The sequence below is a fragment of the Lycium ferocissimum genome, chromosome 3 (assembly GCF_029784015.1).
Source record: "Lycium ferocissimum isolate CSIRO_LF1 chromosome 3, AGI_CSIRO_Lferr_CH_V1, whole genome shotgun sequence".
Lineage (NCBI taxonomy): Eukaryota > Viridiplantae > Streptophyta > Magnoliopsida > Solanales > Solanaceae > Lycium > Lycium ferocissimum.
Genome location: NC_081344.1, coordinates 53466837 through 53482805, shown reverse-complemented (window position 1 = coordinate 53482805; position 15969 = coordinate 53466837). Strand labels below are relative to the sequence as shown.

Sequence of the window (15969 nt, the reverse complement as noted above, 5' to 3'; positions counted from 1 at the left end):
AATGACATACATGGATACAATGTGATCAAAGCTAGATTGAACCAAACAATCACAACTTAAGCAGGTACATAGTGGTAGCATATTTCAAAGCAGTTTTGAATCAAGTAGAGATTGTGTAAACAAAATAAGTAAAGGCACATAGACATAAAAAGATCAAGAGTAAGCTGCAGGATATAGATAGGGGATAGCCAAGATATAGATTAGGCACATAGACATGGAGTGAGCAAACTTCAGTACTGATACTATGTAAACAGGGGTCAGTAGCAGATTTAACACTTACAGAGACCATACAGAGTCAATCATACAATGCCTACAACAAGTGTAGATGACTTATGCACAGCCAAAGTAGGTATTCACATAACTTTTATATGCAATATTTTAAGCCTGGATAATTTTTACACATAATGTAGAAGATGTGCAGGAAGACATGGTATGTAACTCTAGTGGACATGGTATGGATAAACTTAAGCAGATGGATCAGAGTTCTCTAATTGAAGTAATCATTTGCCATAAGCAACACATAAGGTAAATAACTGATCTCTAATTACTATGATATCAACAGAAACAGAGCACAGGCAGATCTAATTATGCAAAGAAAATATAGGAAAAGTCATGGCTTTTTTGGCTTACTGATCACAAGTAGAATGCTGCATTACCCCCAAGATCATTCAGTTAAAGATCAAGACAAGCAACTAGAGTACAGGTAAGGTCAAGTATAAGCAATGCCAAGATGTTTTAAGTCCAAGTAATTCTATGTAAGATATGCAGTCTTTAAGTATAGCAACTGTATTTTCATACACACTTTAAGCAAGCAGAAAGGCAAGCAGTCCCAAAGATACACAAAAGATTCAATATTTTAAGGTTCAGAGTTTTAAATCCCATTTAGACCTTTTCCCTTAGTCCTATTCCACTGTAGAAAATAGATTAATCCCATAAGGAAATGAGCATGATTTAACTCATCATTCACAATTAGTGGCCTGCTCTTAACTCTCTCACTTTTTAACTAAAACAGTATTCACAATTCACCTGGGATCATTTCAAAGCTCACTTATGTTGCTATTGTACCCCTGGCTGATGTTTAATGTTGTGCTAAGGATCAGTGCATTATTAATTCAAACAAGGCCAGACTCACTCATTACCCTATAACTAGGTATAGGCTAGTAAGATTAAGGACACATCTTAAAGGTTCAAGACATGGTAAATTATCTAGAGTATAGTAAAGAAAAAGATAAGTGCATTCTCATGTCATCATACTACGAAATTAAATTAATATTAAGCTACTCCTCTTTTCCTTTCTTCAGTATTCTAGTGTTTTAAGAAACCAATTCAAGCACAGATAAGACTAAGCGAATGCATACAGATAACCTATGTAAGTCTTAGTCATGAATCAAGCCTAAACAGCTATTAAAGGGTCCTCACAATTTATTATACTATCCAAATAAGACATTTGACTCATTTTCAGTAATCATATACCTACTTGAAGTCTTTCTCCCTTTCCAGTTTTAATCAATGCCTACAATCCTCAAGCTAATGTGTATCACCTAGTTCAGTCAACTAATCCCTAAGGTATACTTGAATAAGTCAGTAGGTTCATTTGAATCCAAACATCAAGCATTATAACCAAGTTTAGTGATCTAAGTGAACACCCATTAATGCGAAGCGAAGTCCATTTTTTAAAACCCATTTAACTCAGTAATGGGGGAAGGCAACCAAGTGTATAAATATGGTAGGCTGCACCCCATAGACTTGTGGGATATGCCATGACAATCTTTTATTTGGGAAGAAAGATACTATGGACCAAGTGGGGCTTGGTCCTTTCTCAATCTACTCTTAAGATGTCTTTAAAAGACTTCCCCATTGTCAAGTGTTTATACTTAAATATCTACACTCATGGTCCTCTTTTCTACTCCTTAAACATGCTAAGGGGGTTGGACAGCTCAGATTGTAAAGCCAATTTTCTTAAAATTTTACCTACAAACCTATTTTGAACTCCCTTTATCCCAACAGGACTTAAAGGATCCTATATGTTTAATCTCATTTTAGGCCTAAGCAAGCAGTGTTATCAGCAGTCATTTCCAGACCCTATTCCCTACTAATGTACAACCAGGTTTCATATATATATTTTAAAAGGACAAAACCTCAATCTCTTAATTATTTAAGACCTAGCAAAGTATAACTAGACCTGCTTTACTCTACCATCTTCATACTACTTTAAATTATCAAATTAGACATTTAAGGTCACCTATTAAACCAGAGCCAGTCCATGAAGAAACATTAAAGCATATTCAAGAACTTATAAAACACCAGCTTATTTTCATAACACAAGTTGCTCCACCAATTTAAACAAGACACACAATGGGGTTGGGGAAAAAGAACAAAGGGATTAAAGACAACAAAAAACAAATTTTCATATCCTTGATAACTATTTCTCTCCCATTTTTACATCTTTCAATTCTTAAGGCAGCCTCCAATCAGGTTAGGACTTAACAACCACTTTGCTAGTTAGCAAAACTAATCAGATTCATTTCAATCAGCTTCAAATTAGACCTGATCCTGAAAGTTTTATCCATTTTTTTCAGTTCTATCAAACCCTTTAGAGCTTAGAGATATGGACTAGTTTCAAGATATAAGACTTGTGATGGGGGCCACGTCAAGATAGGTCTGTGAATACCATATGTTTAAGCCAAACAAATTCAAACAGGAATTGAAACACTCAAACAAACCAAACCAGGTCCATATTCAAGTCTCTAATCACATTAGTTTTAAGATTACTAAAAAGATCTAGGTAGTTTAAAGCATATAGTTTAAACTAGGTGGAGCCATGATCACATAAGCTTCAACTATTAGTTAATCAGCCAAAAATCCAAACTGAATCAAACTCCATTTCCAATTGCAAATTAGTTGAGAAAAACTATTAATTAGTCCTGGTTTTATCTTATTCTGTGTGGATGGGATCATTTAGGATGAAAAACATGTTCAAGATACATCAACCACATTATTTCATAGCTTAAGTTGAAGCATGAAGATCATCTAAGTAAAACAACCTACTATGAAGACTAATCAACCCATGTTAAGCAGGTTTCAACATGATATTCAAGCTGGTTACACCATCTACTTAAGTAAGTCATAAACTAAGCATATAACTAAACAGGACAGCATTTAACAACATAAACCAGTATTAGCAAGCACTTAAACTAAACGAGATCCAAACAGACTAGCTAGTTCAACATCTTTATACTAAGCAAAATCTAAATGGGGGAAAACAAAATGAAAGAGAATTACCTTTTATATCCACAGCCGACAAAAGAATGGACCTTGGAGCCTTATGCTTCCAATTTCGAAACTCAACCACACAAAACAGAAAAACACAAAAAAAAATTAGAATTTAGGGAAACTCAAACTCTTAAGGTCAAAGTTTAAATTTTATACTTGAGAAGCTTAAATTCGAAATTCTAGCCCCTTGAGGTAGTCAAAAAACTGGTGAAATGGTGGGGGTCAAAAATCTTTCAACAAATTGAAGTATCGATGTGGTACAAGGCAGATTTTCTTAAAATAACTCAATAAAATGTATTCTACAGTCTGGATCGACCTAAATCAATAGCAAACGGCTCGATCTGAGCTTGTCCTCTCTCAATCAGTTGACTCGAGTTCAACCAATGAGAGATGTGGACGTACAAGTGCAATACAGCAAAATATTCAAGAAAATTATTTTGTTTTGACTTTAAATCAAAGAAAAAGTAAAAAGGTGAAAGGGTATTACCGCATTTGGATGAACATAGAGAAATCGAGGTTGAAACCCTGATAGTTTCACGCAAATGGACACACCAAGACTGTGGAGATCCAGCATGCTCTGGTGTGGAAAATGGGATAATGAGGGGGTATTACCACTTATTTGATCTGTGTACATTTTGGACCCGGTCGGTCCAGCTTGGGCTGGGCCTGGTCCCTGTTCTAAAAGAAGGGAGAGGGGACCTCATATACGATGTTTATTAGTTATGTATACATACGTATATTTAGTGTATATACATATATAAAGGGCAAAAATGGGTAAAACAAAAGATGGATAAAAATTAAATAACCAATTTGGGACGTAATTAGCCTACTAATTAATTTTAAAATGATTAAATATGCAAATGGGCTTAATTTGCAAATACGACCTTAGTTGGTTTTTGTTACACCTCGGAAATTCCATATGTGTTGCCTTGTGGATAGGCTAATGTGAGCTTAAGGTGATTATGAAATCCTTACGAGATTAAGGAAGGTCTTAGATAACTTAAGGAGCATAGCATAATATTTTGAAGTCATACAAATATGTGAAATTTAGTTTGTTGAACGAAGTGACACATAAGTCGTGTTCGGAAAGGTTTTCGCTATCATTGAGCTAATGGTTATTTAGAATATCTTGAGGGGCTTCTATAGGGCCTATTGTATGGTTAATGAAATATTATGTAAGTGCCAAGAAGGTTCCATGAGGATTAGAAATCAAACGAATCAACGAGAGAAACATCCGCACAACTGGAGTTAGACGACCACTTATACGGTCTGTATAACTTTATACGGTCCGTATAAGGAGGGCCCGTATAACATGACATTTACAGAAAGGGTGGTTTTCTTGAAGGTGTTATACGGTCCACTTATACAGACCGTATAATATTATACGGACCATATAAGTGGTCCGTATAAAATCCATCGAGCAGATTTTTAAATTTTTGTATAAATAGATGCCCTTGGTTCTTTTATTTCATTTTTCATCTTCTACAAGTATTGAGAGCTCAAAATCCTTCTCCAAGCATATTCCACCTCAATCCAAGAGAAAACAAAGATTAAGAGGCAAGGATCAAAGTGTTCATGTGTTAGAAGGTTTCCTAGGGTTTGTAAACTACAAGAGATTCTTGAGTATTGAAGCTAGGGTTTTAACATAAGTTCATAACTGATCCAAAGCTCATTTCCATGAGATAAAAGGATATTTTCCATGCTTATTTCATGTTAATGAGAATGTTTGGTTGTAGCAAAACTTGGGTAGAAGAAGAAAGTAAAAAATGAAGTCTAAATGTAGCTTTTAGGATGTTTATGAGTAGTAATCTATATTGAGTCATGATTCTTAGTATGATATGGGTATAATCATGTTATGGAAGGTAATAATGGTGATGAAGAAGCATTATATGAAAATGCGTTAAAATGGGTGTGAAGTGGTTGGCATAAGTTGACCACAAGGATGAATTTCGAAGGCGTAATGAAGTGTGATTACTTGATTATGATATTGTGAGTGTATTATGGATGTTATTGTGGTTGTTGGGAGTTGTTTTGTAATATGGTGGAAGTGGACGAAATAGGGGAAATGTTGCCCAATTTTCATTAGATAATGAATTATTCTAGTTTGAATTTAAGAGTATCATTAAGACTTAACCATGGTATGAATCCTTCTAAATGTAGATTATTCAAGCTTCAACGGTGAACGTTAAATAGTTAAGAAGACGAAGAGGTATGTAAGGCTAACCCTTCTTTCAATAAGGCATGGTTCCTTGGCTATATATATATATATATATATCCTTTCACGAGTTATATAATGTCCTCCAAATGATTCTATCTCTAAAGCTACTAAAGCTCGTGATTCTCGATACTTTTACGATTCTACTACTTTCCTTATATGATGATTGATCCCCTAAGGATAGATGTAGCGAAATGATGATAGTAATGATGTTGACGATGCTTATGGGCTCTTAGGTATACGTGTCTAAGTATGTATGACTATTATGTAACACCGAGCTTATATGGTCGGGTATGATATCTATTGCGCGCACACCACTGCAATTGGGTACGGATAACACTGAGCCTTGGTAGGGCCAGGTATGTATAATCACCGAGCCTTGTCATGGCCGGGTATGTGAAACACCGAACCTTCATGGTCGGGTATGATATGGACACGAGTATGAATAAATATGAATACGAATACGAATATGTATATGTATGTATATATGCATGAGTAAGTATTAGAAATGGAAGGTCCCTACGAAAGACAAGTAAGTAGATATGATGAAGGCCACTAGAGGTACAAATGACTATATTACCTCCTGATTCTCCCATCTTATGTTATTTCTTGTGCTGTCTATTATGCTTCTATTATGATGTTGACTATGCTTTACATACTCAGTACATTATTCGTACTGACGTCCTCTTATTTGTGGACCCTGCGTCATGCCCGCAGGTGGACAGGGAGATAGGCTTGACCCATAGATTTCTTTTCATGGACTACATAGAGGAGCTCCATTTCATCCGGAGCTACAGCTTTTGGGTATTATTTTTTCTGTACATACATATGGGGATGGAGGGGTCCTGTTCCGCCTATACTATGTTACATACTCTTCCTAGAGGCTCGTAGACAGTTGTGTATGATTAGATGTCTTGTAGCCTTGTCGGCTAATATTTTGTATATCATTTTGATAGCCTCGTCGGCTTGTGTATATGGATATGGGCATTGTTATTGATGATGATATGAATGCGTTGTTTCCCAACGAGATTAGCACTGTTAAAGTATTCAAATTATGAGTAAGCCATGTGGCTCACCTAGATGTGAATATGAGAGTACGATAAGAAGTGTCCGGGTGGGTTAGCACCGGGTGCCCGTCATGGCCCTCCGGTTGGGTCGTGACAGTTTTAATCTGATTGATTATTTCAATTATGGCCATACTTGGCCTAATTAGCCAATTAAAATTAAATTATCCTAATGACCTTAATTAATTGGAGCCAATGAATTTGGTTATTTCAATCAAGGACATTAAGAGGCTAGATTTACAAAATTGACCCCAATTTCCTTAAACCATGAATTGGTTAATTTAATTGTGGCCATAACAAAAATAATTAAACAATTAAAAGTCAATTTGCAGTAATGACCATCTAATTGATTAATTAGCCTAATTAAAACATTTATAGACAATGATAAATAATTTTAACAAATTATACAATTATACGAAATTAAAGATTACGGTGTGAAATGGTCAATTATTTTAATTACCCAAACTCCTTGAATTGAAGGGAATAATGTATTTGTTAATTTTGATTTTTGACAATTTAAACAATTATATAAATGATTATTTTAAAAATGCTTTTTCTTTGATTAAATCCTACAAGCATCTCATAAATATCATAAAAGGTACCAATTAATTTCTAAATAATTTGTGATGTCATAAATACCTCTCTATCAATTTAAAGGAGTAAAATATTGACCTGAACAATTTATATAGAAATTATTTAAACCCTTTAAGGTGCATAGCTCATTTTATTTATTATCTAAGGACTCTGAGTGATTAAAATAAATTACAAGAGGTCAAAAATTAGGTGTCAACAGTAGGTTTACAATTTTAAGCACAAATGAACAAATACTCAAAACAATATAAAGAACTTAGACTAAATCTTGTGTCCGGATCAGGTTCTTCAACTTGTAGGTGACTTTGTTCTTGAGAGATCTGGAGAAATTGTGTCGGTAGCTTTGCACGATTTAGATTAGGTTTTCAAGTCTGCTCAATATGTTGCCATCATGTTGTATATATAGTGGGAGCATGTGGGATGGATAGAGACCACTCATTCACTTTGACCTAAAGCATGGGCCAACTCACAGTTGTACTTGTGTGCAGCAAGTGGCTTGGCTTTACAGCTGTTCTCTACTGACGGTGCAAGGTGCATAGAGAGCAGGTTACAGACCAGGTCTCTATCTGGTTCTGAAATAGTTTGACAATCATCAAAACACAAATGCACTTGGACTTATCAGTTACGCTTGATACATGGAGGAGCAGAACTTTCATAATTTGATCTTTCAACAAGGTCTCTCCAGTCTATTAAAAAGTAATTATATTTTTTTCAGGAAGAATGACCCTATCACTGAAAGCTTGAGAACAAGGAGATTTGTTATCAATAAAATTATAAAAAGGAAACAGGTGGGGGAAAATACAGTGACAACCCTTAGATGGAGATTTTAGTAGGAGGAGAGAACATGTAGATATGGGAATATTTTGAAAGACCAAGGCGCTAAAGAAAGTAGCTTTTTTCACCTCGTGCGCAATGTGAGAAGTAATCTTAAATGTGGATAATCGTAAGAAGAGGACACAAATTGTTGAGAGCTACTATTTCTTGTAAGAAGACTGGAAAGAACACTGATCACCTTCTATTGCATTGCAACTTTACCTCACACTTTTGGACCTTGGTCTTCTCTATGCTTAATATTTCTTGGGTGTTACTAAGTAAGGTAGGTGAAGCAATATAGAATCCATTAAAAGGAAGGCAATTTGGAGAACAACAACATTATGTCTCTTTTAGCCTCTTTGGAGTGAAAGGAATAGGAGACTATTTCATCATAACAAGCATGTGCAAGAAGTATATTAAAAACAATCTTGTGTCATGTATAATTTTGGTGTAAAGGGCGAACCCCTTTAGTATAGACAATTGTGATTCGTTGGATTATTGTGGTTTTCACTAAACCAAATGTAAATACTTTAACACCAACTTGGTGTACTTTTGTTTTTACAACTGAGAAATAGTTGAGGACCAACTGAGCCCAAAGTTCGAAACTCCAAAAAAATGGTCCTGAAGCTATATCCTCCTCCACTTAAATACCAGGCTTTTGTATGTGAAAAGGTTTGAACTCGAGACATGAGCCTAACACACACATCACCCTTTATTTCTTTACCAGTGAACCAAAATTCACTGGGAGCCCAACTTAGTGTACTTATAATGAGATATATTTGAATTACGTAAAAAAGGTAATTGGAGATAATGCCATTCCATCAAGACCTCAACATGACTAGCCATATAGTATTTTATGTTTTCATCTAAATAGAATCAAGAAAAGAACGTATCAAACAAGTCAAGATAAAGAAGAGGAGGTTAAACATAGATAAGGAAAAGCCAAATGATAACAAAAGTCTCCACCGTACAGGAAGATCTCTAAACTAAACCTGTAAGTTAAACTCCCCAAAATTCACTTCACCTTTGACCTTGCTATACTTCAACCCTACCGTAAGATCAACATAAAGACAGAAATCAGAAAGGAATCTCTCTAACAGTCAAAAGTCAATTTCCTTGAACTTTAATGAACATCCACCATATTTTGTCTTTTATAATATAGGAATTTACAAGGGATAGACTTTTTAAGGACCGTTGATTAATTTGACACTGTTAAGAAAGTTTGTGCAAAAATAGAGTTCACCAGAATTTCTCCTCTATCTCCCCTTTCCCTTCTACTTCTACTCATTCTTCCTCCCACTGCTTATTTGTGGTTGAAATTGATGGGGTAATGTCACGATCCAAAGAGCCGTGAGTGGCACCCACACAAATCCCTTAGTGGACGAACCGTCTACTTAACCAACCATCCAAATGATTACTAATTAATTAACCAATTTTAAAACATTTAGGAATATAACCAATACAAAAATCTCCAAAATGTCTAGTCATGCCATAAATAATTAAAATCTATAGAAGTCTAACTATTACAACCTCAAAATCTGAAAGTCATCCTACGAGGACTCTAAAACATAACTGTCTAAAAAATGAATGACTGTCTGAAATAAACACAAATGTCTGGAATGAAATAGACTCCTAAAACATGAAAGATCTTCAGGCGGCCTGGCATGGATAGGAGCTCACCCTCAAATCTGACAGAAACTGGCCTCACGCTAAATATGATGTCTCATAGATGTCTCTGGATGACAATCTGCATTCAAAAGAATGCAGCAAGGTAGTATCAGTACAAACACTATGTACTGGTAAATATCATAGGCCGACTAAGATTAGTATCGTGCATACAATCACAAAATTAATAAAATAGACAGCTAGGCACAACAAAGACATAACCACACGAAAACATCAACAAGACTCATCCAACACCGAAATATCAGCCAATACAGGGATAAGATAAATCCACACAATTAGAATTCAATAAGAGTAACTCAACCCATGAAATCACCAGACACAATCATAAATCAGAAGTTATCTCAACTCTGTCACATATCCGTACACACATGCTAAATGGTAATGTTTGACCCATTAGTCATGACCAGCAGGGGACCCATGGTGTCCATGTACCACTTGCTCCGGAACTGACCTCGAATCACGAGCCCATAATTAGGCTGCATCCTCACCCCCTTGTCATATTTTCCTTTTCATATTTATAATATCTTTCTCACCACAATGTATTTCTGTTTCACAATCAATAAGGAATGTGAACAATCAATAAACTAATATCAGGGAACACAAGCCACCATGTCACAAGTCATATAAAGACTCCATAATCAATTCATCAATAAAATGAATAAGGGACTACTCCAAGTCAATAAAAAGAGTATTTATGAACTCCTTCTCTATCATTTCATAACAGTTTATCACATAATTAAGTCAACCAATATCAGTTAAGCAATTTCCAACCACACTTTATGCCTGAAGCCCTAATCATGCTTCTCCTATCAATTTCATAACATATACAATCAACTAATCAAAGTCTATCTCAAGTAGACCATAACCTACCTCAAGCAGAATAAGGACAATGCAATCACTCCGCGATGGCTTTCCCCTTTTGCAAAGCTTCTGAATGTTCAAAATCTAGAAATATAACGCTACATGAGTATTCGAATCATCTACTCAATCAAACAACAACTGGGGAAGAGAACCCAACTACTTCTACCCTTTGTCAAATGGGGGAACTACCACTAAATGTGAATTCATACTAATATCCATCCCAATCATCATATTCTATCCGTTCATGGGTTTTCTAATCGTTTCAACCCTTTTACAAGCAGTTTTTATGCTAAAGTTACCATCTTTATAAAACCCCAAGTCTCAATCAATAAGTTCCACCATTAATAGCCACGTTCTCATCCTAGGAAGTGATAATCTATACTCCTAGATGATTAAACAAAGAATAAAATCAATAACCCATTCATTAATCAAGGGTTTCTTAAGTTCTAGAGTTTTAGCCCTTTTATTTACCATTAATGGACCTTTAACTAATCATGGAACCTAATCATATGATGGAATGAACAAAATCAAGGGTTGAGACTTACATTTCAAGAGTAGTTTAGCCCTAGCCTTAGAATTTTGCCACAACAGTTCTTGAAAACTGTTTTGGAGTTGTGTGGGGAATGGGTTCGGAATAAAGAATATAAAACACGGATTCTGCCTCGCGTCGACCGCTGCAGCGGTCAAGGTCTCACTGCAGCGGTCTCGCTATAGCGGGTAAACTCCCGCTATGGCAGACCTCATTAAGCTCCTAGCTTCCCGCGACAGCGAACCTGAACAAGCTACGACGGACCCGCTACAGCGGTCCATCACCAGCTGCAGCGGTCCATTTTGACCAGTAGCTCAGGTTTTTGCACCAGTTTCCACCCAAAAATCCCAATACCAATCCGAGGCCCTACAGACGCAAATAAAACATGCACAGATACATAAAAACACGCTACGGACTCACCCGCGGCCTTGAAATTCCGGAGGTCTAGTTTCCTAAGTCACCCCCCTAACGACCTAATGGGTCGTTACAGGTAGTATTCCATTAAGCTCATATTGGCTATCCTTAATGATCTGTATTGGTTTGGTTGGAGAAAATTGAATTGGTTTTGTTGATCTTGAAAAAATTAGTTGAAGAAGACAAAGTAGGTCTATTGATTTTTGAAGGTTTAAGTTGAACCTAAATATTGGAAATTATTGAGATTGGTACCCGAAGTTGTATTGAAAAAAAGCAAAGTCATTTGGAATTGATTTAGACCAATTTTGAAGCAAAAATATGTTGGTAAAATTTACCCAGCAAGTTATGGTGACCCATTAGGATTTTGTAGCCAATTTTGGAAATTTATCTAGATTTGTGGTCAAAATTATGGTGATTCGTCAAGGTTTGACCAGAAATCCTGATGAATCACCATAACTTATTGTTGAGGCAAGTCATGGTCAAACCTGGCAATTTCAAGGATTTTGCTTAGAAATCCTGGTGAATCCACAAGTCAAGAAATCCTGGCAACCACCAGGAACGTGCTTCCAGATTCCGCCGCGAAGGATATTTTCCCAAGACTTCTCTTAACAGGATAAAAACTTAAACAGTTGCACGGGAAGATTCTATTTGTGCAAATCACCCATATATATGACACGAACCTAAGTCCTTATGACTCTGACGTGCACACCACCGGGTACACATCACTAGGTGACTAAAGGAACAAAAGGATGAGATAACATGTCACGAGCAATGGTGCTTATGCCATACAAAGGAACAAACAAGAAGAGTAGAGTCTAATCACATGGAACAGAACATTAAAGAAGAAAATGACAGGCTTCGTGTTTTGTTCCACCAGTCATGCAATCCTTCTTTGAAATACAGATGTAACAAAGATAGGTAGGTTCATGGTGGATGCACGCAGTGCACATCTATAAAGGAATTGAGATATTAAAGACCCATCCACCTTTCCTCAAGTGCCTCTAATATAAGCATAAGCTAGCCATGTGGAAAAAGGAATTTTACAATGTATTACCACTAAAATAAAGAATAAGGAGAAAGAACTAGAAGCAAGAGTGAAAAGAACATAATAAAAAATAAAAAATAAAAAGGTATCATGTATCTTGACTGGAAATGTGCCGGGGGTAGCTTAGTGGTCAAAAGCTCCCTCAACCTTCTAATAGCATTAACCTTGTTAGCTAATACGTCTCGTAATGTCAAAAGCTCTTCTGGTTTCAGCGGGAAGCCAGGTGTCAACCATAAAACAGGTCTTAAGCCTTTTTTGTACTCACTTTTATTCTAAGACTCACCCAAAGTCCCTTTTTTCTTTTTCTTCTTGCTGCTCTTATCTTTGCTCCTTTTATTATCCCCGGTATCTTCCCCATAAACTTCGAATGATGATCTATGAGTGCCATTGGATTTCTGCTTGCTATCATCCAGAGCTGACTTTGAGAACCTTTGCACAATCTTTGAATCCTCTAAATCATCACCAATGCCTCTCAAATTTTTCTTATTCCAACCAAACCAACTCTTCTTCTCTTTAGGAACGCCATTAGATTCACAACTTCTAAATGAACCTCCACTAGAGTTATCATGGAAATCTTGAACCTCAAGCTCCTCATCATCACCAAGTCCATCTGAATTACCCGTTCGAAGTGCAGAATCTAATGGCATTCTTTCTTCAGCTGTTAATACACCATTATAATTGTCATGTTCAGCACAGTTTGTTAATTTGTCATCATCATTCATTGAAAACAGCTCTTTATCAGTCATGGCACCAGGAACACACCTTGATTTGACACTAACTATGACATTAAGCATATCATACACATTTGCCTACCATGTACCAACTGTGTCAGTCCTCTCTTGTCTCCTCCAGTTTAAACAAACTAAGCATGAGTAACATCAATTCCTGGCCTATGCATATTTGTTTAAGACATCAAAGCAACTTCATAGGCTACTTCAGCTTCTGATAGTTGCACACCAGCTCGCTCTAATGCATTTGTGATCTCATTCTCCTTATGAGCAAGGACAATTAAAGAACCACAAGGTAAAGATATGTTGCTATCTTCTGACGAATACCCTTCTCCGAGAAAGAGGAAAGTTTGATCTGAATGTTGAATGCAGAACCCATCAAATCCTGCAAGCGTCATATCCGCACAAAGATTAGAACCCCGTTTCCAAATGCGGTACATGTCCGATGGAGCAATGCGACTGATGAATGGAATGACAGAGCTCTCAAAGTGAAATGTTATCTCCATATAGAAGTCACGAATACGAGCAGCAGACGCGACAATCCTAGGAAGTTTACGACACCACTTGGCCCAAGCAAAAGGCTGATAGTATCGAGCAATAATCATAGCAATGTTTTCCTCCCTTGTACACACTGCTTCCTAAGAGCACTACAACTATTCTGATTCCAAAGACTCCAATCAGCACCTGCAGCCAGGGGTGGCAAAATCAGCCCATAAAATTATGACCCGGCCAAATCGGTTTGGTGGGTTAATGATCCGCTCATTTTATTAACTCAGCCCATTTGAACTCGATTTTTCCAACCCAGTTGATATGCAGCCCAGATTGACCCATGAAAAACTTTTTCTAAATATTTTTAAAAAGACATTTTTTTTTATTTGATATGTTATACATATATAGTCATAGAACAAAGACATATATAGTTATAGAACAGAGTTTTATTAGATACTCAAACAAATTAAAAGATAACAATCAAATAATTAAAACTTAGTAAGAATTGAGCGGGTTGGGTTATGACCCGATTTTTAGTCCATTTTAGCCTAAGTAACTTTTGGACGAGTCAATGACCCGCTTATTTATTAACTCTAGATGATTTATACTAATTAGGGGTGATATAATAAAATTATCATTTTATTAATTTTTCATTAAGGAGTGTGTCAAGTCAAACATGGACAAGCAAAATGGACGAAAGAAGCATTTAGAAAGTACGACATTTATAAAGTGAATTGTGAAGCCAATTTTATCCCAACCCACCCATTTGACATCCCGTACCTGCAGCCATCAATATCTCAGCAGAGATTGGGTCTCTCAACCAAACAACAACATGTAAAGGTGTTTCACGTCCAGGAACATCTAGCCTATCAATCACTGCAGAAACAACAACAGCATCAATCTCAGCGGCCAGAGACTCCGATTCAGTGTTGACTTTACCAGCCTTGGCGAGACGAGGCAGGCAACCAACGATCGATTTTAAAGTGGTATAGTCTCGTTTAGCTACTGCTAAATAAGCAGGACTATAGGCATACTTGGACCAATCTTCCATTGAAGCCTGGTCAAAATAATCTCCCTTACAAACTAGAATTCACCCATAATGGCTTGAGATCAAATATTGTAGCCATTAGGACATTGCAAGTTTGAGGGTAAATGGGCTGAGAGAAAAGAGAAGGAGATAAATGGGAGAGAAGAACAGGAAAAGGAATTCTTGTTCGTGGAATCGGAATTTAAAAGAATAATAATAGCTTGAGGGTGGGGGGTGGGGAATTGAAGCGATGAAACAAAGGGGATATAGAAAGAGAAAGAAAATGGTTGCTTTGGGGTTAAGATCTGAGGAGGGGTTATAAAGTCGATCACTTGTTCCTCCAAGTCCTACCCTCTCTCTTCTCTCCCTTCACTTTTTGTCACACCCCAACGAGGGGCATAACGGGCACCCGGTTCTTTCGACCGAGCACTACCTGGCGTATACTGACATAATCTCAATACAACTATCCTAGCTTGAAATATGAGCTCATTGTAACATAGAAAACAACTACAAGCAAAAAAGGCCCAATACATTGGAAAACATATGCATGACCATACATATATATATGCCGACAAGGTCGCTACAAGTGTCCTCATAATAACATGTAGCCGGCAAGGCTACACAGACATCTACATACATCATACTGTTTGTGAGCCTCTAGGAGTGCATATACATAATATTTGAACATAGCATATACCAAAGAGCAAGCCCGGTAAAATGGCACTTGCTGACGATCCACTGAAGCTGATAGTCCTACTGAGAGATCCGTCAACCTGTATCTCAAGACCTGCGGGCATAAAACGCAGTGCCCCCAGCAAAAGGAGGTCAGTACGAGTAATGTACCGAGTATGCAAGGAATATAACATAATATAACATAAGAAGGATAAAAATCAACCGTACTTACCAATAAGAATCTAGGATAAAAATTAACATCTATGTACAATAGCACCGACCTACTTATCATCCCGACTTACCAATAAGAATATGAATGCATGTATCGAGTGTCTCTATATACTTTCATGTGCTTAACTACATCTATGTACAATATCAACGTGCAAACCGACCTACTTATCATCCCGATGTATAATCACACGGCCCTCGGATTATGACACAAATACATAATGAAAATTTTGCGGAGAATAGTGTACATTTTTCCTTTCTCGAATCAATGAAAATGCGGAACATATAAAACAATATAGGACTTATAATACAATGCGTAACAAATCGTCGGCTG

The 15969-nt window shown here is 36.6% G+C and overlaps 1 long non-coding RNA gene and 1 pseudogene across 2 annotated transcripts; both read right to left on the bottom strand.

Moving 5' to 3' along the window:
* LOC132050279 (uncharacterized) overlaps positions 1-14759 on the bottom strand; it is a 101810-nt pseudogene extending 87051 nt beyond the window's left edge.
* LOC132051133 (uncharacterized) lies at positions 9517-12067 on the bottom strand. 2 transcript variants are annotated; one of them, XR_009413593.1, is made up of 3 exons: positions 11932-12067; positions 10513-10587; positions 9517-9703 (listed from the first exon to the last, which is right to left on the bottom strand). It is a non-coding gene; the product is annotated as an uncharacterized LOC132051133 (long non-coding RNA). The 2 variants fall into 2 exon arrangements; XR_009413592.1 differs by lacking the exon at positions 9517-9703 and adding an exon at positions 9715-10187.
* Positions 14760-15969: the final 1210 nt, after the last annotated feature.